Source organism: Suricata suricatta, chromosome 12 (assembly GCF_006229205.1).
Source record: "Suricata suricatta isolate VVHF042 chromosome 12, meerkat_22Aug2017_6uvM2_HiC, whole genome shotgun sequence".
NCBI classification, from domain to species: domain Eukaryota; kingdom Metazoa; phylum Chordata; class Mammalia; order Carnivora; family Herpestidae; genus Suricata; species Suricata suricatta.
The window spans coordinates 43318971-43345207 of record NC_043711.1 but is presented as its reverse complement, the minus strand read 5'-3'; the positions used below and the strand labels follow the sequence as shown (position 1 = coordinate 43345207).

The 26237-nt window shown below is 38.2% G+C and overlaps 1 protein-coding gene across 6 annotated transcripts in view; it reads left to right on the top strand.

Annotated features, from left to right (window-relative positions):
- CHL1 (cell adhesion molecule L1 like) overlaps positions 1–26237 on the top strand; it is a 203288-nt gene that overhangs the window by 29133 nt on the left and 147918 nt on the right. For all 6 annotated transcript variants that reach the window (XM_029918203.1, XM_029918204.1, XM_029918202.1 and 3 more), the window contains exon 2: positions 21386–21465. The gene's annotated coding sequence lies outside the window, so the exon portion shown is untranslated. The remainder of the gene's footprint in view (positions 1–21385; positions 21466–26237) is intronic.

Genomic DNA, 26237 nt, shown 5'->3' with positions numbered 1-26237 from the left:
TTTGTTTGTCTGGGAAGCATGTGACTCTTAATCTCAGGGTTGTAAGGGTAAGCTCCACATTGGATGTAGGGCCTACTTAAAACACATCAATAAAAATAAAAATAAAAAGTGAGTTCTGAGGAAAATATGATAATGTTAATATTTCAAAATCCTAGATGGCAATTATACAGGAATTTTCATTTACTTATTTATTTAATTTTGAGAGAGAGAGGGAGACACAGAATCTATAGTGGACTCAAGGTTCTAAGCTGTTCGCACAGTGCCTGACACAGGGCTTGAACCTATGAACCATGAGATCATGACCTGAGCCAAAGTCGGACACTCAATGAACTGAGCCACCCATGTGCCCCTAGAATTTTTATATAATATTTCCTGTATCTAAATTTCCTTATAAAATAAAAACACCTAAGCTACATTGCAAAATTACAAACATAGAATTCCTTATTCTTTTTTGATCCTCACATGGAAACAGTATCACTGAAGACTAATAAATAACTTTTTTTAGCTCTTAATCATAATATAGGTCTATCAGAGTGTTTATAGGAGGTAACAGGCCTTAAACTCGTTCAAAGATTAACTTGCTTATATCTGAGAGAAATCTCATGCCTTTCCATTTTTTAATTTCATGCTAGGTGGGAAAGACTAGACAAAAAGTCATCTCAGCCTCCTTTTCACAAGAGTAGAGGTAAACCACATAGTCACACTCCAGTATTTAACATCCATACAAAGACTTATTTATAATGAGCGGTACTTAGTGTATCAGGTAATCTTCCAGATGTTTATGTCAGTTCTTTAAGAGTTCTGATTGTTGAAATATAGATGAGCATACCATTGAAGACCAAATCCATAAAAATGTTTTTTTTTTAATTTTTTTATTAAAAAATTCGTTTACATTTATTTTTTATTGAGAGACAGAGAGAGACAGAGCACCTATAGGGTAGGGACACAGAGAGAAGAAGACACAGAGTCCAAAGCAAGCTCCAGGTTTTGGGCTGTCAGCACACAGCCCAATCACTGCAGGGTCCATCCGTGAACTGCAAGTTATGATGAGCTGAAGTCAGTCACTCAACAGACTGAGCCACCCAGGCGCCCTCCCCCCAATTTTTTAAATACTTATTTATTTTTGAGAGAAAAAGAGTGTGTGTGTGAGTGGGGAAGGGTGAGAGAAAGAAGGAGACAGAGCAGGCTCCAGACTTCCAGATTTCACCATGGAGCCTGATGCAGAACCTGAACCCACAGACTGTGAGATTATGACCTGAGCCAAAGTCAAATGCTTAACCAACTGAGCCACCCAGGCGCCCCAAGAGCGAGTATAAATTATGTGTTTAATGTTAGTTAATGAGACTGCAGATACCAAACTTATGTAAGATATTAATCTATTATATTTTGGTATTTACCGAGTTAATTTATGGAATCGTTTTATCTGCTCAATAATGATATGATTACATATGTGACACATCTTATTTAAAAATTTAGGTTTCTGTAAGAAGCAGCATAATTTTAATTTAAGCTTATGGATATGATATTATTTCATCTCCTAGCAGAATAATTAGAAGCCAGCATATATTTTGTGTAAACCTAAATAAGTACCAGAAATTGGCTCCCCAAATCAAAATATAAGTTCTTATCTACACATGACTGTGTTACTTGACTTGTATTCATTTCCTGTTGTTACTGTCTACAGTCACTACCAAGTTAGTGGCTTAAAACAACATAAATATATTCTCTTGCAGTTCTAGAGGTTAGAAGGCCTAAAACCAAGGGGTCAGCAGAACTATGTACCTTTGGAGCCTCTTGGGGAGAATCTGTTTCTTTGCTTTTTGTAGCTTCTAGAATCTACCGATTTTCCTTGTCATCTTCAAAGCCAATAGCGTAACATCTTTCAACTTCTCTTTCCCTGATCTGCCCTTATATCACCTTTCCAGACTCTTACCCTTTTTCCTTCTTCATGCAAAGAACCTCTGATTATATTGGATCCATTCACATAATCTAGAATAATCCCTCTATCTCAAGGCCCTTAATGCAATCACATTTGGGGCCCAAATGGGGTAAAATCCCATTTACCATGGAAGACAACATTCTCACAGTTTCCATGGATTAAGATGTAGCTATCTTGAGAAGTCATTATTCTACCAATCACATGACCCTTCAAAACTCTTTTCTGGTTGAAATGTCTATGAAATTAAGTGAACTTTGGTGAAAACCTTTCGGTTCATCACTATCACTATATGTTACAAAATAGTGATATTTAAGTAAAGTGTTAGGGAATACAAATCTCCATTACAAAATTAATATTAGGAAGTTAATGTTCTAGAAGTATTGACCCATGGAGTTAAAATAACTTCTGTGTGGACGCTATACCATTTTTTAAAGTAGTAATCTATTCAGAATGTGGGGTTTTTGTACTGTAATTACATTGTATCATCAATTAAATATAGTACATATTTCAGAAGTTTGTTGCACTTACTAAATGAACTATTTTTTAAACTATTACTGCAGTGACTGCCATGTAGCTTTTGCTAAATACATGCTTGTCGCTTTTGTTAATATTACTAGATTCACTGAATTATCAAAAATCATATTGGCTACATTAAACAGCAGAATTTGGGGCAGAAAAGAACAAAAAATTGATTAAAATACTCAAAAGGACTGTATCAGATACTAACTGACTAGAAGATTAAGTTCATAAACCTTTTATTCATTCAACACACAGTATGGAGTACTTAGTATCCCAAGTTGTCTGTTTAGTTCAGGAACAATGGTAAACAACTGGAGTGATACTTACCCTTAGAGAGCCTACAGCCAAAGTCAATAGGGAAACAGCGAATAGAGCAGTGAGGGTTGGGATGGAAGTTGTACAGGATATCAGATTGTTTTTTATTTGATCCTTAGAGTGACGCCAAATTTAATATCTTTGAAGTCTGAAACTGAATATAAATTAGAGGTTTATTAAGTAGGATTAATAATTCTACTTAATTCTTAAAGCCTATCTTTTTTATTTTCTTTGTAAGACTGTTCATAGAATCAAAGTGAAAGCTGGGTCAGACATGAACCAATTCAGTTTCTTATACACATGCACAAACTGACAGTCCCACATTCACACAAACGTACAGAAACACCATCACCGTTATCTAGGAGGTAAGCAATGATCATGTTTCTCTAGATATCTAAAATCAAGAGAGTGATTGTGAAGTGATTGTGATTTCTTTTTTTCTTAATGCTCACTTATTTATTTTGAGGTAGAAAGAGAGAGACCGTATGAGAGTGAGAGGGAGAGAGAGGATCCCAAGGAGGCTCAGCATTTTCAGCATGGAGTCGGATGTGGGGCTCGATCTCCTGAACTCTTGAGATCATGACTTAGCTGAAATCAAAAGCCAACTGCTCATCTTTAGCCACCCACATGCCCCAAAATGGAATTATTTGTATGACGTCTTTATAGTGCGTGTAGTTTTTACTTTTCCATCTCATTTTCAAAAATGCTTCCTCCTTTCCCCTATGCTTCATAGGCAATCCAGTACAAGTTGGTTCTTTCTGATGGGCTTCACATTGGAGAGTTTTGTAAACATCACAACAAGCTTATCTTAGTCCTTGTCAAAATATTTTCTTGTTGAAAATAGAGAACATTTTTGGTGAATGCTGAAATGCATATCTGTTTAATTTATGCCCAGTATTTCAGGTAAATAATGTCACCAGGAGTTCTTCTTTGGTAAAATCAATGTTTATGTCCTACAATAAAGTAGCAGTTATTACCAGGGTTGAAAATGTGTAAATGTTATCCACCTCCTCCCACCCATATCCATCTTTTTTCTTTTTCTTTAATAACCACCACCTAAGAATGCCCATCTGTTAAAATTAACAGGAAATTGTCTGGTAAGTCATTTTTAAAAATATTTTTCTACCTAACTTTAAAAAATTTTTTTGAATTATTTTTTTTGAGAGAGAGAGAAAGAGAGCACAAGTCAGGGAGGGGCAGAGAGCAAGGAAGACAGAATTCAAAGCAGGCTGCCGGCTCTGAGCTGTCAGCACAGAGCCTGATGCAGGGCTTGAACACAAACACCACGAGATCATGACCTGAACCAAAGTTGCATCCTTAACGGGCTGAGCCAGCCAGGCACCCCAATTACCTAACTTTTTATACAAAAGTTATATGAGAAGAAACATATGAAGAGAGAAAATGATCTGGTGGGCCTGGAGTTGGGGTCTAGAATTGCCCTGTGTATGTGTGTAACAGCGAGCGATGCTGCACCAGAGCTAGTGCCTAGGACTGAATGGGAGAACCTTGTGCTTCTGAGCTAAATGAGGAAAAACAAAGAAAACCCGGTCTTCTCTCCCCTTTTCTTAATCACTTTTATATGGACATAAGGTCTAACGGGTTCGTACCACTTTGAAATACAGTAGGTGATATATGTGTGAGAGAGGAAAGAAAAGGCATGAGGTGAAAATCAAACGCAATCAGAAATGGAGCGAATTCTGGAGACAATAGCATGTGTGGACACTCACTGCAGTTTTAGTGCTGACGAGCCACAGCAGAAATGTCGGCTTTTTTTAGTGCTTAGGGGCCTTCCAGCATGGTAGGCACATTGTTCTCCTTTGTGCATCTACATTGTTTTCTTCTCTGGGATTGTCCTCGTTTTGTCTTGCTTCACTTTTTCCCATCTGTCTACTAGAAATACCTGCACTCCTTATTTTTGGCCTCCCATTAGTGATTTCCTTACAGTATCTGCATTCTGCAATGTTTGCTTCCAGCAGTGAGCCAAAGCACGGGAAACCAGCCACTGCTCATCAGGGGAGGTTGTGGGCATGGGCGGGGTTTCCTTCCGCCATCCACACAGGCTCAAGGAAGGTAACTGACAGGATTTTTCATTTTCACTCTTAAAGTTATTGTAGCTAATGCCCTGATGTATCTGTCTGTCTATCAATGGACTGATAGATTGATCCATCCATGCTTCCATTTATTTTGGCACATAACTTCACAATCAAGGCCAACGATGCCTGAATGGATTTGATCTACCACTGCGTCAAGATTAAAGAATCAGAATTCAGAAGAAGTTGCAACCAACTTTAATGATGTTATTGGAATGTGTAGTTTTAATAATGATATGTTTTCTTCAAGGGAATTTCGATTCAATTAAGTGTGTAATGAAAGCACAGGGATGTGTTTAAAGAATCATTTTGTCTCTGTCCAGGCAGCGTGCTTTTAGGTGGAATTACATGCAATCTAAGAGTGGAAGAAGTCCCTTGAAGGCTTACCCCAATCACCAATAAAATATATAAACTATGTTTCTGCTTAAACTATGCCAAATCGTCTGTTTAGCTGTTAAACAGTGGGATACCTACACGTGAATAAGACCTTTTCACATATACTCAGTTGTATAAATATATGTGCATGGGTCACCAGGGCAGTATTTTAAAAATGATCTTACTTATGTGGTTACTTTATTTCTCTTTATCTTTATAGTGAAATTAGGCAGATTATAATTTACATAAACCGAATGCCCGTGGGACTCCATATCTTCACATAGAATATTGTATGGAAATACAATTTTGGAGTGGCTCACTAGCCCTTGTGAGGCCCACTGACATAGGAGAGCAATAGATTGCTATCAAAGCCAAGAAGAAGATAAGGCGGCATTTTTTTTTTAACGTAGAGCTCTACATCCTCTATTCCTTTGAAATAGCTCCGTAGCATATTTTAAATATACTCTCTATCTGGTTCATGATGATTGTTTTAATGGTGGATTTGACCATATGTGTATCAGATATGGAAAGTAATGTCCATTAAATAGAGTAAAAATGTTCTTTTAGGGAGAAAAAAGTGATTTAAATTTTTAGATTCTCATGGGATCTCATTAAAGTTCTCTTTCTTAAATAGATTGTGTAGCCTAACAGTTATCAGGAATCCTGCAGTGCACATGGCTGATAGGTTAGTTTACACAGGATTAATTGTGTAATTTTGCAAGCAACCAGCACAGTGAACATTGATTTTTGCCTTAGCTCCGTGTATTGTTTCTAAGGAGATTCTGCTTGCTATTTTTCAGGTGGTGTAACATTTCACTTTCTATTATTTATAATTTCTACCAACATGTTTCATGCCTGGTAGAATTTTTAAAAGTTTTTCCTGATGTTATTTTCTAATTGTTATATCCTTCAGAAACTTCATTAATTTTGAGCACTGATGTGTAAAAGAATGACAGGGGAAAATGCCTTTCACAAAACATTCTCTTAACAGGCCAGTTTCCCCATGCTTCCATCGATAAGATGCCCAAATATTCCCTTAGAATACAGAAACGATTCAGTGGCATCTACTCCGTATACTAAGTGAATAATTAATGCAAGAAATAACCTGAAAATATCTCATTTCTCAAAACCAAAGAATGTGAATGTCCAAAGAAGAGCAGCCTATTAAGAACAGAGTCCATTTTCTCGAATATGTAGATCTCTATAGCCTTGTATTTCTTGAAATATTTGTTGATATGGAAGGAATAGAGAAAGGGTGGTTTTTTTTTTTTTTGCTTGAATTTTCCAGATAATTAGTTTAGCCCTCAGCCACTAGTTTATCCACTTTGTGTGAATATAAAATGTCTATTGGGATTAGAGTGGGATTGTTATAACTGGGTTGAGAATATATTTATCTTCTGTGTGGTTTCGAGAAAACAGAAAATGAGGTTGATTGCATGCAGTTTAGGCCTTAATCTTTACACTTTTCTTGTTTTGAACTGGCAAATCAGTTACCTGCCCTTGGCCCCTGCCTCCCTCAATTCGATTCGAGGCTCCGTTAGGTAAGGTTTTCCTCCCTTCATATCATTGTGGTCTCTACAGCAAGAGTTGAACATCTCTTAGTTTTAGCTGTCTTTGGTTTTTTTAGTTTTTGTTTTTTGTTTCTTTTTGTTGTTGTTGTTGTTGTTGTTGTTTGCTTTGCTTTGAGTGGGACCTCCCTCTCCCTTCTCTCCCACTGGCAGTTTCTGCAGTATTATAAAGACCCAATAAGGAACTGTACAAAGTGAGTACTTAAAATGTGTGCTGAGTGACCAACTGGACCGTCTTGCAAGAACCCTCTTAAACACTTTGTTACCAGAACTTCAGAAAGGGGCTTGCTTCTGAAGAATCAAAGGATCTCTTGTATAATAAATTTGAAGCATTCCGTATAAAATGAACAGAATGAAATGTCTTTTAAGCTCCTGTCTGATGCCCGGATTTTGTGGAGAGACTAAGGAAGCGGTGGTTCTCTCACGCTTTTGTGTCACGTTAAATAGAAATAGATGAAACCAAAAGCTGAAAACTGACAAAATCCCAAGTTGGGAAGCTCTGGTCCCCAGCTCACTCACTGGTTCATAACAAACCACCAGCTGATGGTTTGAGGGGAAAAAAGGGAAAAAAAGAAAAGATTTCTTTTCATAATAAAGGACTGAATTTGTTTTGTATCATTTTAATCTGCACCTTTAAAATACACACCGCTGTTTTTCTGACATAGAAATTGGACCATGACATTGTTGAGAAAGGACTGGAATTGGAGTCACAATACTGGGTTCTACACTTGACCTTTGTCACTTGCTGTGTATGACCTTAAAGAAGTAACCCTCTGGATTTTATTTTTTCCTAATTTTTAAATAAATCTAACAAATGAACACCAACTTGTTTCAAGGATTTAAATGAAAAAGAATCTTTGGTGGAGTGTTATAAAATGTAAGGTGTTACACTGTTACAGGTCGTTTGCAGTAAAATTTAATTAAGCGCTTACGACAGATTTTAGTTCTCTGTTTGAGGCTGAATATTTGCTTTTTACATTGCACTTTGTCTTGAGTAGTTTGAGTAGCCCAGATGAGAGTTACATTTTGAAACCATTGTAATTGTGTTCAATATATGCATGAAAATGGGTGTATGCTTCTAGAGGAAGAGGTGCTAGCTTTCTCTAAATTCTCAAATGTGCTTGTGACCTTAATGGGGTTAAGAACCCATTAACTAGATAAATCGTCACCAATTTCAATTTCACATTAATTGGTAGTATTGCCACCATAGTGCTGTATACTGGAAGAGTGAATTTAGCATATCGGTTTATATTTACCAAGGGCTTTTGTCTAACAGAAATTCTACTGGAGGAGAAAATCAATGCAGATTGGAGATCTGAGTAACTTTTCCCAGGGTATATATTTGAAACAATGACTATTTCTCATAATGAAGGCAGCTTTTTCTTTATTTCATTTCACACCGCTTCACCACTACTATTACCACCAACACTGTCACCACTATCATCAAGTCCTCCTTTGTTTTAAGTGTGTAGCTAATTGCAGATCAATTACAATCTTATGGAAAAGTGAAACTAGTGTGGCCTGTAGGTAGACTTTCAAATTTTGTGAAATAGGACTGCACTAAATATAGTATTTTTCTACATGTTAATTTTTAATAACTAAAAATATTATGTTAATTGAAATGTTCAATTGACAGTGTATCTTTAGGTTTTATTTCCTATTCTCCATCACCATGAATGTTGGGTCAGTGTGATCCTCAACTGTACTTTTAACTTACCTTGCCCAATACAAATTTTGTTTTAAAACTTTCCGAAGCATCACTAATGATGTTCAGCTCTTTGTGTCTAAAATGTGTGAATATCCCTTAAATTTCTGGCCAATTTGCTGATCATGTTTGGGCAGGAATGAAAGTCATGGCAACCCCTATTGGCCAACCAGAAAGGTATGCTTGGAATTCACATATTCATGTCTCTAACTGGAGAGTACTTGGGCATCTCCCATCTACTGAGCTCATTATGAGGAGGCCCTGGAGAATCCAGGGCTCAGCCCATGTATCAGCAGGTTGTTACAAATTATTAATATGGTCTTTTGAGTAACACTGTTATGTTTGTATATCATTCTGCTTGCAAACAGTTTCCTGGAGCTCTTCATACAGAGCTATTTTGATTTGTCCACATAAAGATATTTTGACAGGTGTCATTGAATTCACATACTCTGTTCTGCACTAAAATGAATAGAAATGATTTTATTGTAATAAATTAGAAGCTTAACTTATTAATATTAACATTCAGAACCTATTAATAACTAACAGAGTCTATAAATAACTAGCCTACTACAATTATTAGACACCTTATGACATCTCTTTGTATCAGTTTTATATTAGTGCAATTTATTCATGTCTGCTTATTAGCTATTTATTTTCACAGTTTTACAAGGTAGGTTTTGCACTTAGATGTTTTTTACACAACAAACTTTCCATTTGCGAGTGAGTGTATAGAAAACAATAATTATGTTAGAGATGATCTATTTTTAAGTGAACTATTGTTTTATTTATTTCAACCTTTTTGAGGTATAATTGACATGTAAAAACTGTGTATATTTAAAGTGCAACATGATTTTATATGCATATGCGTTGACAAATGATGACCACAATCAAGCTAATTAACATATCTACCACCTCACATAGTTACCTTTGCTGTGTGTCTGTGTGTGTGTGTGTGTGTGTGTGTGTGGGTGTGGGTGTGGGTGGGTGTGGTGGGAATACTTAAGATCTACTTTCAGCAAATTTCAGATAACATGGTACAGTATTATTAACTGTAATCACCTCGCTCTACAGTAGCTCCCCAGAACTTAATCATCTTACAACTGGAAATGTGTTCACTCTGACCAGCATCTCCCTGTCAGCACCCCCACCCAGGTCCCTGGGAGCCACCACTCTATACTTTGCTTCTCTAAATTTGACTTTATAGAGTTCACAGATAAACAAGATCATATAAAGTATTTGTCCTCCAGTGTCTGACTTATTTCAGTAGCAGTGTGTCCTCCAAGTTCATTCATGTTATTGGAAATGGCAGGACTCCCTTCTTTTTTATGACCGAGTTACTTTTCAGTGTGTGTGTGTGTGTGTGTGTGTGTGTGTGTGCATGTGCGTGTGCACGCATGCATGCATGTCACTGTTTGTTATCCATCCATCAACTGGCAGAAACTTAGGTTGTTTCCGTAGCTTGGTTATTGTGAATAATGCTTCAGTTAACATAGGAATGCACATACTGCTTTGACATCCCAATTTCATTGGTATTATCTCTGCTATATGGTTTACTGTTTATAAACTCCTGTTGCTACTCTGTGAGGGTAGTGTGGCAGAATTTGTTAGCCCCAGTTAAAGAAAGGGAGATGTAGGCACACCTCGGGGACTCAGGGGACTCAGTAGGTTCAGTGCATTGGGCATGGAGCCTGCTTAAGATGCGTGTACACTCTCTCTCTCTCTCTCTCTCTCTCTCTCTCTCTCTCTCTCTCTCTGTGTTCCCCCACCCCCTTCCCCTTTTCCCCTCCCCTGTACAAATGAGCACTCTCTCTGTCTCAGAAGAAAAAAAAGGATGATACAGAAGTTCATGGTGGTTGTTACCTACTCAAGGGTACAGCTGGTGAGTACCAGAGTTGGTGTTTGTGTTCCCATCATTTAAGTTTACATTATAGACTACAATTTTCTAAGCTCTTTTGCTCCCTTCTCCACTCAAAGACCTTATATTAAAGGAACCAAGGAGCACTTAAAATTTTTCCTCTAAGGTAAGGGATGAGCTCAACATCTTAGACTTAATCAATTCAGTCTTTTTTTTAACCCCCATTTTCTGCACTTCCTAATGAATCAAGACATCCAGCCTCCTTGAAATCTTGACTTTGTCTGAGAATACCAACGTAGAAACTGGAGTTAGCATCCTAATACACAAATCTGAAATTGTCATTTCCTGCTAAAATCCTACAGTGCCCTTCTGTTTCAGGATGTTCAAGGTGAAGTGTAATTATCTAAGCACGATCTCCAGAGCTCTCACACTGTCACTACAATTCAGCCTCATGTCTATTTTTTCTATTCTCTGCCCTCATCTTCAGCCTCTAAAACTGACTCTGCTCTGCTTTCCTGGGCTTCTTAGTTTCTTCCCCTGTTCTCCCACACTGCCCCCTCTGGCGCTGGGATGGAATTACTTTCTTTTCTGCTTTATGAACTGGTCCATTTACATACCGTGCTCAAATAATTATGCAGCTTTGGGTGGAGGGATGGTTTTATTTCTTACCATATTTATTTTGATGCAAAGGGTAATTCATGATCATTGAAAAGTATTATTAAGTTAGATCATCTTTAATCTCTCCTTGCTCCTTTCTTCCAGTGTTATTTCCCACAAAGCTATACATATATATAATTATTTTTAGCAAAGTTGAGCCCATACTCTATATAAAATTTTGTGGTATTTTATTTCATCTAGTATTATAAGAAATTTCAACATTCAATATTCTTTGAAAATACAATTTTCAACCTACAAAGCTATCTGATGCATAGTCATATTCTAGGGACTTAATTATTTCTCTACTACTGAGCATTTAGGTTGTTACCAAAATTTTATTTCTATAAATTACATGGACTAAATATGATTTTAAATTAATGTTTGAGTATATTTCAATATGTTTAAACTCAAGCTAGTGTTCTATTTGTGCGAAGATTGGCTTAAACAGAAGAACATAAAATGGTATGTTAGATTATTCAGTAAAGTAGAATGTTATAATGTTATGTAGAGATATGCAGTATATTATTTTTACATATTCGTATATGTATACATACATGTGTGTATATGTGTAGCTATAGCACTAGTTGAATATTGATATCTTAACTGGGGAAGGAAATGCACTTAGTAATTTTTAACTTTGACAGATGATTTTTTATTAGCTATATATGCATATGTATATTTGTATATATGTAATGAATATATATTTGTTCTTTATAAATACATGCGTATGTGTGAATGTTTGGTATACATAGCTATTTATATTTTACCAGATCTCTCCAGTAGACATTTATTACTCTTATAATAAAGCAGAAAAAAAAAGAAACCCTAATCCACACAGTTATCCATCTTAACCAACTGCTGTCTCCTTCAAAGTCTTTCTAACATGAATTCATAAGTAAAAAATGAGTTTCTCGTGGGTGGAATAATAAAACCACTTGTAAATTATTTGTCTTCTAAGGTTCACTGTGGTGTGAGATCTTAAGTAGCTATCAAGACTAAAATACAGATAGTACTGAAAAATACTGAGTGTCGGAGTCCAGCTCCAGCTGGTCCAGGGTCCCCTGAAGGAGGTGATGGCGTCGGCAGAAAAAATTAGAGGTGAGAGAGCTCAGAATTTCTTTCTTTCTTGGTTGGTCACCAGCCTGGCATCTCTGTCTTGCCAGGTTTTGCACCTTTATTTATAGATTTAAGTGTTAACATGACATCAAAAAGTGGAATTTTTACAAATAATTCTCAGTGAAAAGATGCTGTGAAAAGGGTGCAGAAACAGGTTTTAAGGAGGCATTTTTTGCAGAACTACTCTAATTACAATGAGGTAATTTACATATCATAGGATAACAGGATATTCTCAGTGAAAAGCAGATAACATACATATTTGTTTGAACTGGTAGTAAATGTTACAACTAAGAAGATAGCAGGATGTTTTCAGTGAGAAGCAGATAGCAAACACATTTAAAAAATTTTTTTTAATGTTTTATTTATTTTTAATACAGAGACAGAGCATGAAAGGGGGAGGGGCAGAGAGAGAAGGAGACACAGAACCGGAAGCAGGCTCCAGGCTCTGAGCTAGCTGTCAGCACAGAGCCTGACGCGGGGCTCGAACCCACGAACATGAGATCTGACCTGAGCCGAAGTCGGAGACTCAACCGACTGAGCTACCCAGGCGCCCCAGCAAACACATTTTATAACAATAGTGCTAAGATTCAGGCATAAACAAGGCTGAGAAGCATTCTGTCTGGCTTACAAGAGGAAGAATGTGTTCATGTGTTCCTGATGGTTAGTAAATAAACCTTTTGTCAACCTTGTTCTTTGATGTTGAAGGCGTAAGCGCCATAGGCACCCTAGATGAGCCAGCCTTTGCATATGAGTTTAAGTTGTAACTACTCTTACCCATCCTTACAGTGGGCACCAACTTAGCATATGTATGCGCAGTAACTTATGCCTGGCTCTTGTTTGTTTCTTATTCCTAAATTAGGCTCTTTTTCTCCAGGCCAGAGTAAATATTATTCTTGTGTTCTTTAACTCCCTTTATTATCCATGTCTTAAGTTTGTGAAGCTCAATAGAAGAGCCTTTAGGCAAAAAACTGCAGTGCTTTGTTTAAATTCTTCTTCATAGAGGTGGGAATATGCTTCTTCTCATGAGGTATCTGTGTTGGGAATATCTTGGAACACTGTGAGACCTAATCAATAGCAACAGGCTTAATTTCACATGAGCAGTAGTAGAAGGAGATGCCAGTTTCCGCCTCTCATGGCAGGAGCAATGCATGTCTGCCATTCCCTTACTGTGACCGTGTCATCCAGCAATGCGGGTGCAGCTCCCAGCAACTGAGAATGTGGACAGAGTACTGAAACTTAGTCTTCTTCTGTGGGAGAGTTACTGAGTGTAGCCCTAGGTGTGCTTTGGAGAAGATGAGGGGGAAGCAGAGATTCTGAGGCCCATAAACCAGCGGTGCAAGACCTGTGGAGGCTGCTCAGGGGTGGAAAACTGTTTGAGCAAATACTCTGACTGAAGCAGCAGGTGGAATGGCTCAAGCAGGAAATTGGAAATAATATCCTGGGATTGAATTTGTTTAAACAAGCTCCTATTTCCGGGACATAGAGCTCTCCATTCATGGGGCGTGCCTTGACCACAGTGCCAGATGCAGAATAGTCAAATAATAAATACTTAAATGAATGAAGACAGTCTTGTACAATGCTTTCAGATGGAAAGTACTAGTGATATTAACTGGTTTTCATACCTAAATGTGCCTGAAAGACACACATACTTTAGTTTGACTTTTAATGACTTAGACTTCCATTCTTTAATCATGATTGAAATATGTACATGATTAAACTTGCAGCCCTAAAGAACAAGAGTCTGGTTTAAAAGTGTTCGGATGCCAGGACAGTGCCTTCGGCACTATTTAAGACTATCAGAATTATAAAGCTGTATCCTGGAAAAATGGTTCTGTCATCCTAGGTAATATGTAACTTCTTTGTGCTTCAGTCATTTTCTCTTTAAAATGGGGAACTTGAGGACAAAAACTTTTGTCTATTTCGTAGGGTTGTAAGGATAAATTGAATTCATGAAATAAAGAGCTGCCTGGATGGTTTAGTCGGTGAAGCATTTGACATTGACTCAGGTTATGGTCTCATGGTTCCTGGGTTTGAGCCGACATCGGGCTCTGTGCTGACAGCTCAGAGTCTGGAGCCTGCTTCAGATTTGGTGTCTCCCTCTATCTCTGCCCCTCCCTCACACACAGTCTGTCTCTCTCTCAAAAATAAATAAACATTAAAAAATAGTATAAAACAGAACAGTGCCTGGTATACAGGCAAGACCCACATAAATGTATCCTATTGTCATTACTGAATGAGCCGGACCTTGGTATTAACTTGTCCACAGCCAATTGATTTGATCAGGGTTTAGTCAGAGGAGCTTTGCTTTTCTGGTATTCGAGATTCTCATCACATACATTTTGGATCATACACAAAAGCAGAGCACTCCTCTGTTAATTATGTTCAGAGTTGCAGATTTGTTATGGACATTTGTACTTCCTGTGGAGACAATCTACAATAGCATTAGAAAGTAATATAAAATCAGAGCTAAATGCTCATTGAGATCTAAAATATTATCTGTTCAATTTATTCTTAATGTAAAGCATTGGCACTTTTGCTTATTACTTTCAAAACCATTTCAAACATGATTTCATTTAATACTCCGACTACTCTTGACAGAATTAAGAAAACAATGAATGCCCCTGCCCATCATACATTAAGGTGACAAACGGGATGAGAGGTCCACAAGAGGGCCTCTGGCCTCTGGCAGGTGGGGCTTTTAAGCTGTATGCTTTGGAAAACAAGGCCTTATCCCTTGATGTCACAGGGTCCTAGCCCACACTTTGTGACTTGACTGGGTAATGTGGTCGAAACTGGGCCTCCAGCCTTGTTCTGCCACCTCAGCAGCATGGTTGGAAGACCACACATGGTGCCATGTGGGGCCTCTGCCTGGTAGATGTGGCCTGAGGCCTCAGATCCTTCTATATTACCCTGTAGCTATTCTGCTACAACAAAGTGCATTAAACTCTTTAGGAGAAAACTTCCTCTTTGAGAGGGATTTCTGTAGGAGGCCCTGTAGGCTATCAGTCATGTTGATCATCACCTCTCAGATAGCAAGAGAGTAAATCATATCCACGTTTCATTGCAAAGAAAATGAGGAGTTGGTAATTTTCCCCAGGTGATAAAGCTAGGAAGTAGCAGGGCTCATGCATTCATTCAGATATTTATTGATCCCCTTCTGTGTGCTGCATGCAGGGACTGGCTCGAAGTCCCTGAGTTCCTGATTGTAATTGAGATCATTGGTCAGATCCAGGTCCTTCTAGGTCTGCCATGCATAGACAAGGGAAAGATTCTTGAGAGGTGTATTGGTTCCTCACAATTTTCTCAAATGGTTGGGTCGCAAATACTCTGAAAATAGGGCATAAACCCTACTTTCTGTTAAACTGTGAATGTACTTGCCAAAAATAGGTATCAACTTTCTAGAAGCTAGGTATTTCTTTAACATTTATAACCTATCATAGTAATAAAATTCTATCATATATGATTTGCTCTCAATTATTTCCAAGGGATCTCTCCTCTCTCAAGATTTAACAGTCCACAATTATAGAACACATAGTTGTATTCACCTCTCCTGTATCCTTCAAGATTTTTATTCATTTTGGTCTGTCTGTTCTGTATCTTCATCTTTCCACACTAAAGATTGCTAATCATTTAATCTTTCCTTGTATTAGAGTTCACAACCCCAGCCTCTTGAATATTTTTTAGTAGCCCTTCTCTTTGTCTCTTTCAGCTCCATTATGAGACCAATTTTTCCTGTAATCATAAACTTTTGTTAATGTTTTTATTTTTTGAGAGAAAGAGAGAGAGGGAGAGAGAGAGAGAGAGGGAGACAGAGAATCTGAAGCAGGCTCCATGCCTATAGCAGAGAGCCTGATGGGGCTCAAACTCACAAACCACAAGATCATGACCCGAGCCAAAGTCAGATGCTTAACCGACTAAGCCACCCAGGTGCCCCTATAATCATAAACTTTCAAGGCAAAAAGAAACTATAAATACAATTGTCAGCATTCTCATGGTGTAAGTGAGAATACTGAGGCCTACACTGGTTAAAAAACAGGCTGTTAACAGCAGTGTTAGTGATAGAGCTGGCAATGAAATTCACAGTGTCTTCTGACTTACCCCGGAATATTCTTTGCTAATGTCTCTACATGATGCTCCTTAACATAGTTGGATGTGTCTTCAAAAGTAGTAGGAAATAAGGGTGCCTGGATGGCTCAGTCGCTTAAGGATCCAACTTTGGCTCAGGTCATGATCTCATGGTTTGTGAGTTCAAGCCCCACACTGGGCTCTGTTCTGAAAGTGCAGAGCCTGCTTGAGATTCTCTCTCTTTGTCCCTCTCTCTCTCTCTCTGTCTCTCTCTCTCTCAAAATAAAGAAACTTAAAAAATAGTAGATAGAGAAATAACTCCTATATAGTCCTTCTCTCAAACTCAAGGTACATTACATGAATAGTGGAATAAGGAAGTCAGGCTAGAGTAGATAAGGACATGGGTTTCCAATTACGTGAACAAGTTCACATCATGGCTATGCCACTCATTCTCATTGTGTCTTGTACAGAATAAGATCATGTGATCTCTAATCTACTTACGTTCATGTGTCTTTTTTTTTTAATTTTTTTAATGCTTTATTTATTTTTGATACAGAAGAGACAGAACATGAGAGTGGGAGGGTCAGAGAGAGAGGGAGACACAGAATCCGAAACAGGCTCCAGGCTCTGAGCTAGCTGTCAGCACAGAGCCCAACGCGGGGCCCGAACCCACGAACGTGAGATCTGACCTGAGCCGAAGTCGGAGGCTCAACTGACTGAGCCACCCAGGCGCCCCCGTTCATGTGTCTTCTATAAAATTAGGGTCAGTAGCACCTAAGTTAGAGGGCACTTACGAATAACAGATAAATTGCTTAGCATACCATGCAGCACAAAGTATGTCTTCAATTAACCTTAGAAGAAAATCACATATGACCATTCTTGGGGAGTCAATAATTGTTTTTGAGTCAACATATGCTGAAACTAGTAATCGGAAATAGGAACTTTCTTCTTACAGAGTGTTCATTCAGAAGTATGGTAGGAGCAAATTCAATATTTTCATATTGCTTGTGTAAAGTTTTGCTTATATATAATATTCGAAAGCAAATTTGGCTGTTGGTCATCGTTTTCCTGATTCTTATTTTATTGTACATCATTTTATGTTACGCATATTGAAGAATTTCTTTTGTGTGCTCATTTTTACTATACTATCAGCTTATATTCCAGGGAATATTATGTGCATCATATGTCATTTTCTTTTTAAAAGATACCATATTCATTCTGAAAAACTGAACCGAGCCTCTTGGGACACATTCTGAGCATATGGACTTCAGTGATTTGCCTCAAGAGCTCACTCCTGTCAGGCAAATGCTGTCTGACGATGGGAAGAAAGGTGTTTTCAATCCAACCTTTTTAAGAATATTGACCCAAATATTGACAGAAAGCCGAGGTGTTCTCAGTCTACTTTTTAAATCACTAAAAAATCTCCAGTGTTTGGAGATTAATTCAGGTTAGGTACTTAAAAACAACAACAACAGAAAACAAAGCCACTCTTGATTCCAAAGACATCTATATACGGCACACATGCACACATGCCTGCACACTTGCACACGCACACACACACGCACACGCACACACACAAATGTATATAGAATAGTCATTTTCATTCATGGACATTTATTAAGCAACCAGCATTTGACAATTTGACAGCCACTGCACTTGGGTACTAGGGAGGCAAAAAGAGTTGTTCTTGTTGTTTTCCTGGCCTTAAGGGACTCACAAGCTTGCAAAAACATTATTAAGGAAATTATTTTTTGTCTTGTGAGAGTAAGACCTGTAACTGCTCACACGGTGGCTTCTGTAGCCGTCATCAGCGCTCCGATGTCACCATTCGAGGTGACGTGGCTCTCTCGTGTTGGCTGAGTTTGAGGACTATCTTTGTGATCCAGCGCTCCTCTCGGCCTCGTTGACTGCCTCTAGGTGGTTAGGGGCTTCTGTGCGGCCCCTCCGGTAACTGAGTACCTTGTAGGGTCCAGCCCTACAGTTATACACATCAGTCCTTACCCCTGTACCTGTACTGCAAGATAGACACCCTTATCCCTCACTTGCCTATGAGACCATTGGTGTTCCAAAAGCTTATGTCATTAGCCCACGGTCATTGAGTAAGAGCACACTTTACCTTCAGCTTCTCTGTCTCTTTTCTCTGTGCTACAGTGCCCCTTTCGATAGGCACAGTGGCAGTAGCGTGGTACCACCTCCTCTAATGGTGTGTGACATTCACACCTGTGACTGTCAGTTTGAGTAACTGTGAAGTACTGTTACTTTTTATATGTGTAGCTTTCATACATTCAATCATTAATCCATCCAAAAGGTATTTATTAAGCTTCATTATGGTGCCAGGCAGTGATGCTGGAATTACAGTAACAATCAAAGCTTATTGAACTCAAGATTCACTGTGTTAAATACAGAGTGAAACCCAGCAGGAATAGCCATTGGGCCTTTAGTTAATTTTATGTAGAATGCAGTTGGAGTTTACATATCCTCTAAGAATAAAAAAAAATAAGATATTGGTTATCTGTGTCAATGATGGTGGAGGGAAGGGTAAAGGCTTGTAGGTTAAATAAATTCAAAGGATGATATATCTTGTAAATAAGATAAAAGTAGAATGAGAAAGACACTTTCTTAGACTATAGTATTGTGTGTGTGTATACCCTTATCCTTAAAAATATTTGAGGCTATACCTCCAATATATGTATATCCTAATCATACAGATACATAGTGTGCTAAATATTACTCTAAGATGGGAATTAAAAAGAACGAGATCAGTGCACCTGGGTAGCTCAGTCGGTGAAGTATCTGACTGCTGATTTCGGCTCAGGCTGTGATCTCTTGGTCCGTGCCCCGCGTCAGGCTCTGCACTGTCAGTGAGGAGCCTCCTTGGGATTCTCTCTCTCTGTCCCACCCTGTCCACATACACTCCTCTGTGTCTTTTGCTCAAAATAAACATTTAAAAAAAAAGAAATAAAATGATTTTAAAATAACTTGTATACAGATATGTATATAGATCTTTTACTGTTAACATAAATGTTTTAATATATATTTTATTTCATATATATTATGCAGTATATATTTTACTTATGTAACACATATGTGTATATATACATATATATATACTTTGCTTATGTAACATGTGTGTGTGTATATATACACATATATATAATTGTTGCATTCTCAAGGATTGTCTGTGTACCCTGTTTTAGAGATCTTATACCTAAAACATGAAGTACCAAAAGGAGACCTAATAATAAGAGATAATTCTTTCTATACACCAATGCCACAATGCCCCCCCCACGCAGTGATTGGATTAGTTGCTGAGAACTTATATCCATGATTAATGGGAGCGCTTTCTCAACCAAAGTCGACTGACGCAGATGAGAACTCAGCAGGCGTCTGCTGCTGCTGTGAGCTTACAAATAAGTTTGATCAGTAGCTACAGTCTTCATCCCTAATGCCAAACAATAGTCTTAAAAATGCTAAGCGAGGGCGTGGATAATTCAGCACAGGTGCTGATCCCTGTTGTCCTGGGTGTCACTGAGAGTGTTAAGAAGGTGAGAGCCATTGGGAAAGGCCACCTGTAGTAACTGTGTGGCGTGGATGGGTTTTGGAGTGATGTCTCAGAGAGACCTAATATTGGAACAGCAGCTCCCTGGCTGTAGAATGCACCCATTTTGTGATTTTTTATCATTGGGATAAGTATAGAGGGCATCCTATATCACATCACTTAAGTTCTGCTTCAATAAATGGGGCAGGAATTCAGTCAGCAGATCCGATCTGGTATCGACATGTGCAGCATTTCATTTCTTCTTTTCTCTATTGAATGACAGCTGTGTAGATGAATAGAAGGTGCTGGATGCAACAAAATGATGAGGGCTCCCTAGGCTCCTCTACCTAGGTCAGCTCTTCCGTAGCCTGGTCAAACTGAATAAACACATTAATACTCTAGCAATACATTCCATGGAACCACGGGTTAGGAGTCATATTAAATGTTGTTTTATGCATTGTTCGTCTTCCATAGACAATTTGGTGTGTTATAATAATGCAAATAATAATCGTGTCAGGAGTAAGCCTAAAGGGATTGAAATGAGGTCACCAAACAAAAATATACAGGGCACAGTCTGTGCAGTATGTCACTTGGTCAGTTGGACAGCAGTAGGGACTATTTTTTACACTTGACAGAGTGGAAGTTATTTTTCAGTGTATTGGTGTGAAGTTCTCTGTAGAGGCATTGCGATCTGTTTATAACTTTTTGGCAACAGTTTTTGGAAGAAGGCCAAACATACTGTCAAATAATGCAAAGGAAGCAAGTAAATTGCCTGAGTATTTTAACCGTTCTTCTTTTTCCGAGGACCAAAAATATTGTAGTTTTAGAACTGTCTTTAGTAAGTTCTACCAGAATGGTTTAGAATTACTAGATGGAATTTAGCTCTTCTGAATGATCCTCAGTAAGCTGTGACAACGGTTATGCAAAACCAGTTCCTTAACTTTTTTGACTGTCCTTATGCTCAACAGAAAATCTTCACTTTTCAGAGGGGTACTCACGGGGCAGCATGCGATCAAACCTTTGCGGGTTTGGGAATCAATCGTCAAATCATCCAGGGATTAAGAGTGAAAGAACTGTGTATATTGGTTGAAACACTTTTTTATCTCTTATGCTGATTTTTAAAAAGGTGGGAGCCTTGAAGTTATCACACCTGGGTGAGAGCTGGCCTCTTGAACTCAAAGCTCATGTTAACCATGTAATTCATAGAGTTCTGGTCTTGGAGAGCATTTCCTCAGAGCGCTCATCGCTTTAGTCTATACTGCCTTATGTTGGCCTATTGGTCACAGCCTCATAGAAAAGCAAGTGCCTATTATGGAAAACAGTTCATGGAGGACTGCCAAGTAGAAATTCCTACAAATTGTGGTCTGCTGCAAAATACTTGAATTTGTGAGAGAAGACACGTCAATAACTTTTTCAGTGAGAAGGGTAATTGGGTAACTGTTTTCTGCCTGTCTGCCGAATCTGCAAGATACTTTTTATAGCAACAGAGCAGTGTTATTGCTCAGGCATTTGGGAATTTTTTTGAGGTATGGAAAGAAAGAAAAATGAAACCAGTATTCTTTAACAGGAAAAAGGTGAACATGAATGTATATTTTTTAGGTGAAAATTATCTCCATAATTATAACGTTCAAATCTATCTCTAGGTGCGGTAAACTGCAAACGATGACCCTGTTTTAATACTGCAGACACGTCGTGGTGGAAGTAAGGGGAACTTAGCTTACTGGTAAGAATAGTTTTCCTAATTAGTTGCTTTGTGCATTTTTTGAATGTATTTAATTAACGCAGTGCATAATTGAAGAGTGTGGCCAGAGGACATGGCCCAGGTATAGAACCTGTGAGGGTGGCGGTAGTGGTGGTGGTTGTTTCAAATTTCATTAAAATGCTGGCTTAATTTTGAAAGGGCAAAACCCTTCACACTAAAAGTTATTTTTCCGTTAGCTGACCTCTTGTCATATTTGAAAGCTGCATCCTGGTATTTACCAAAACATCATTTTTTTAATAGAAAATAAACTTCACCTTTGAGATCTGAGATCAGCTGTTTAAGGGGCTTGAAGTTTTAGTGAGAAAAACCTGTATTTTCATCAGTCAAACAGAGCTTACCCCTTCATGGTCTGAAGGGCTTTCAGCTTCAGTAACTGTCCTTTGGATTTGGATCAATGTGAAATCTGACCTGAGTCCTCCTTTGGAGTTTTCTCACATTCTTTGTGCAGTACCAGGCTGAATTGTAATTAATTTCAAAGAGTTTGGAAGAGTGAGAAAAAAAATCTCCTTTCAAGGGCCAGACACACAACGATGTTGTTATGGGGAAGTTAGTTACCTCTTTTAAACTTCAATTCCTAATTCATAGAATTGGAGTAATAGTTGTCATTGCCTGTAGGTACAGGTTAAATTGGATTATTTTGATAACACTTATTAGCTCTGTGGTTAGTCCATGATACTATTCAGTAAATGTCAACAATTAGTATCATTATGAGTTTTTAAAGACAAAGGGATTTAAGAAAAAATGTGGTATTTTTTCCCACGATGATACAAATGAAAAAATATTATTCTTACTTTCTCAAGAGCATATTTCATTACCAATATAATATGTGCTCCTGGGGGATTAAGGTATTATCTGCTGCATGCAGAATCTTTCTCTATGCTGGTTGTTAACTGGGATCTTAGTAACTCTAAAGTAATGAATACAATGTGGACACAGATGAAACACCTTGACGTTAAGTCAGTGTTAGCATACTTATTTCCTGGTAACCAGGAGGAGCTTTCTAAATGAATGGGGGGCTACTCCAAGAAGAAGTCTAGGAGGAAATCGTGTGTGTGTGTGTGCACGCGTGCACGCAGTGAATAAATTTGGCTGGCCTCTTTTGTCTCATTCACTGGAGTGATTTTGTTCCTCCACTATATTTGGATCCTTCCTTTGGAGCATGATCCAAGAGGTCTACCCTGCACAGGGTTTCTAATTCCATCTAATCTATAGGTGTCCTCGAAGACTAAAAAGCATTTGTGATGCTTTGTGAATATACACTCATATTCTTAGAGAAAACTCTTCCTGGAGGCTGATTAATCAAATACTTTGATGATGGTTGGCAATGAGAGGTGCATTTATTGAGTCAAAACACTGTGTAATGTCATCCTAAGTGATTTCTACTTCCTAAGAAACCTTGGTAAATCTTTCCTGAAATTAAAGGATGAAATGCAATGTCCAAGGTATTACATTTGTTATCACGCTCCTGTGAGAAACCTTAATTGTGGTTGTATCATGATGATGCATTAATAATTGTGTGCTTTGATATGGTAGAAATGATGCCAACCTGCAAAACAACTCTTCACTCCTAGCTTGCACTCTTCCATTTATTTTATTGTTATTCATTTTCCTCTGTTTTCCTTGGTGACTGATCAAATTATTCAATTCTACAAAATCAGTTCTCTTGCCATCAGTTTTTATTGTGGTGCTTGAAAAGTTCGTCTGTGTATCTTCCGGGGTTTATGGAATTAAAGTCCTTGGACATCCTCCTCTCACTCCTCCACACTTACATATTTATTTTATTTTTTTATTTTTTAAATGTTTATTTATTTTTGAGAGACAGAAAGTGAAGGGGGGGCGAGGGGCAGAAAGAGAGGGAGATAGAGGATCCAAAGCAGGCTCCTCACGGACGGCAGAGAGCCCAATCCAGGGCTCGCACTCACAGACCGTCAGTTCATGACCTGAGCCAAAGTCGGATACTTACCTGACTGGGCCACCCAGGTGCCCCTAAGCATTAAATTACTTTTCAAACTTTTTTCATTTGGAGTACACCTGCCCAAAAGTCTAAAAGAGCCTCTTAAAAGTTAAAAACAAAATGGAGTGAAATAATTCCCAATAGTCTGATTATAATATATTAATACTAATTTTGCTATATTTTAATACCTAATTTATCCAATTTTTTGTTCACAGCACAATATACAATTTAAATGTTGGAAATCTTATGAACTTGGGTATGTGCATAGCAGATTAATGCGTTCACTTATACATTTCAACCATTATCTATGTATAATTTATCGAAAGATGATAATATGCACATATCTTAACAGAGGCTTAAATAGTTGAATGACAGAGACTATATTTTTGTAGCAGAAGGTCACGAAAACATATGTGCTTTGTTAAATATGGTGTGTCACCTTGGGTCACCTGCTGAGACTGGTTGATGGTGCTTATCTCTATACACTGCTCCTTCTACTGATTTATGGGCTTGGGTGGGTTCTATTATATCAAAGGCTAGGCTGCTTGTCCTAGGAGTTAAGAGAGAGTAGTATTTTCATTTGGGTCTTAGCAATGTTATGTGCGAGAAGATTCTAGCTGCCTTCCCTTGCTGCCCTGTGAAATTTTCATAAAGGTGTTGATTATTTTCCAGGGACATCCAGATCCAGTGGCAGAAACCACTCACATGTTTAGTTATGTCAGGACTTGGCTCCTGTATCCTGGGGAGAATAAGATATAACAACCTTTCCGTTTTGAAATCTTCTCAGTGCAGTGTGCGGTATGCACTGCATATGATGGTGCATTTTCTGTGTTGAGTTGACAGGGGCTATGGGATGCCCAGATAGCTGGTTAAACGTGATTTCTGGGTGGGTCTGTGTGTCTTTTCCCAGAAGACATTAGCATTTGATTGGCAGACTGAATAAAGATCTACCTCACCAGTGTGAGTGGGCATTGTCCAATTCAGTGGGGACCATTGAGTAAATACAACAAAAAGGCAGAAGAGGAATGAATTTGTTCTCTCTGAGCTGAGATCCCCATCTTCTGCCCGTGGTCATCAGGGTCTTTGGTTCTTGGGCCTTTGGAATCATACTGAATCACACCACTGGTGTAGACTACACCTGTGTGTGGACAGCAGATCATGAGATTTATCAGCTTCTGTAATATCACGTGAACCAGGGGCGCCTGGGTGGCTCAGTCGGTTAAGTGTCTGACTTCAGCTCAGGTTGTGATCGCATGCTTCATAGATTCAAGTCCCATGTCAGGCTCTGTGTTGACAGCTCCGAGCCTGGAGCCTGCTTCATGGATGCTGTCTCCCTCCCTCTCTACCCCTCCCCAACTTGTGTTTTCTCTCTTTCTCTGTCTATCTGAAAAATAAATAAAACATTAAAAAATTATCATGTGACCCAACTCCTATAATAAATCTCTTTATCTCTTTCTGTATATTCTGTTGGTTGTGTGTCTCTGGAGAACCTGATTACCTTGCACAAATGCAGCTCACTTGGCTGATCCTCCCTCTGTGCTGTTCAAACTCTGTTCACATACCCTCCACTCAATTGCACTTAATTGTTTACACATTTGTCTTATGAATACATATTTGACGGCAATGTCCAGTTCAAATGTATATTCGTGTTAACACTGAGCATAGAACCTAGCACATACTGGATGCTCTATAGAAATGAAGAGAGAAAGAAAGGAAAGGAAGAATGAAGAGAGGAAACATTTTCTTGATAGATGACTCCTTGGACACCTTCTATGCTAAATTCCAGGGTTCCTTTCATAGGCCTGAATCTAGGCAATCTTGTTAGGAGTGTCTAGTCACAGACTTTGTTTCTGATGAATTTAATGTTCCCTAAACTCTCCGCTCTCTCATATCCCTAACTGGCTGGGTGAGATTTGGTTTTATCATTGGTGTATGGCTAATTCATTTCAGGACCTCTACGAAGTAAAAGCTTGAGGTATTGTTGAGTACTATCTTGTAAAATTGAAATCTCTCTCAAGAAAGCCCAAGTGGAAGATAAGTAAAATCAACCTCCTCAGAAAAAGTTCTCTTCTTTTGAATAACAGTTAATTTTCAGCATCCTTTGAAATGGGATAATCAAAAGTGATAAGATTCCATTGGCTACTAGAATATTTTGTGCGAATAATTAATGTTTCATATTTCAGAATGATATTAAACAGTATCCTTTCTTTTCTGTGTTATAAGCACATCAAAACTACCTCCATACCCTTGTCCCAGAATTAAACATTCCCGTCCATATTTGGTGTTTACACCTTTTAAATATTTATAGGCTGTTATGTTCCTTTCTTGTGGTTTACCCACTCTGGGATACTCAGGAGCCGTGCATTTCTTTCTTAGCCAAGCACTCCGTTCCCTTTATCATTCTCTTGGCTGTTCTTTGGACCACCTCCAATTTGCATACATAATATCAGTATTGAGGTGCCAAAAATACGTTTGTTTCCACTGGAGTCTTACTGGATTTGCTTTCACTCAAATCATGTACACAAATAAATGTGATCTCCAAGGCATGAAAACTCAGTGAGGGCTCCAAAGGTAAACTAGGATATATTGATATGCTGTTAAAATGCTGTAGGGAGACTTTAAGTCACTAGGGAAATGGCACCTCAAAATCAAATGACTGTAGAATGAGCAATGTGTGAAAAAGTCTATTTTCAAGTATAGGTCTGTGATCATTTTGCAGATTTTTGTTGTAACTGCTGGTATGTTGATTTTTAAGATTTTAATAGGGTTGTGTTCAGTC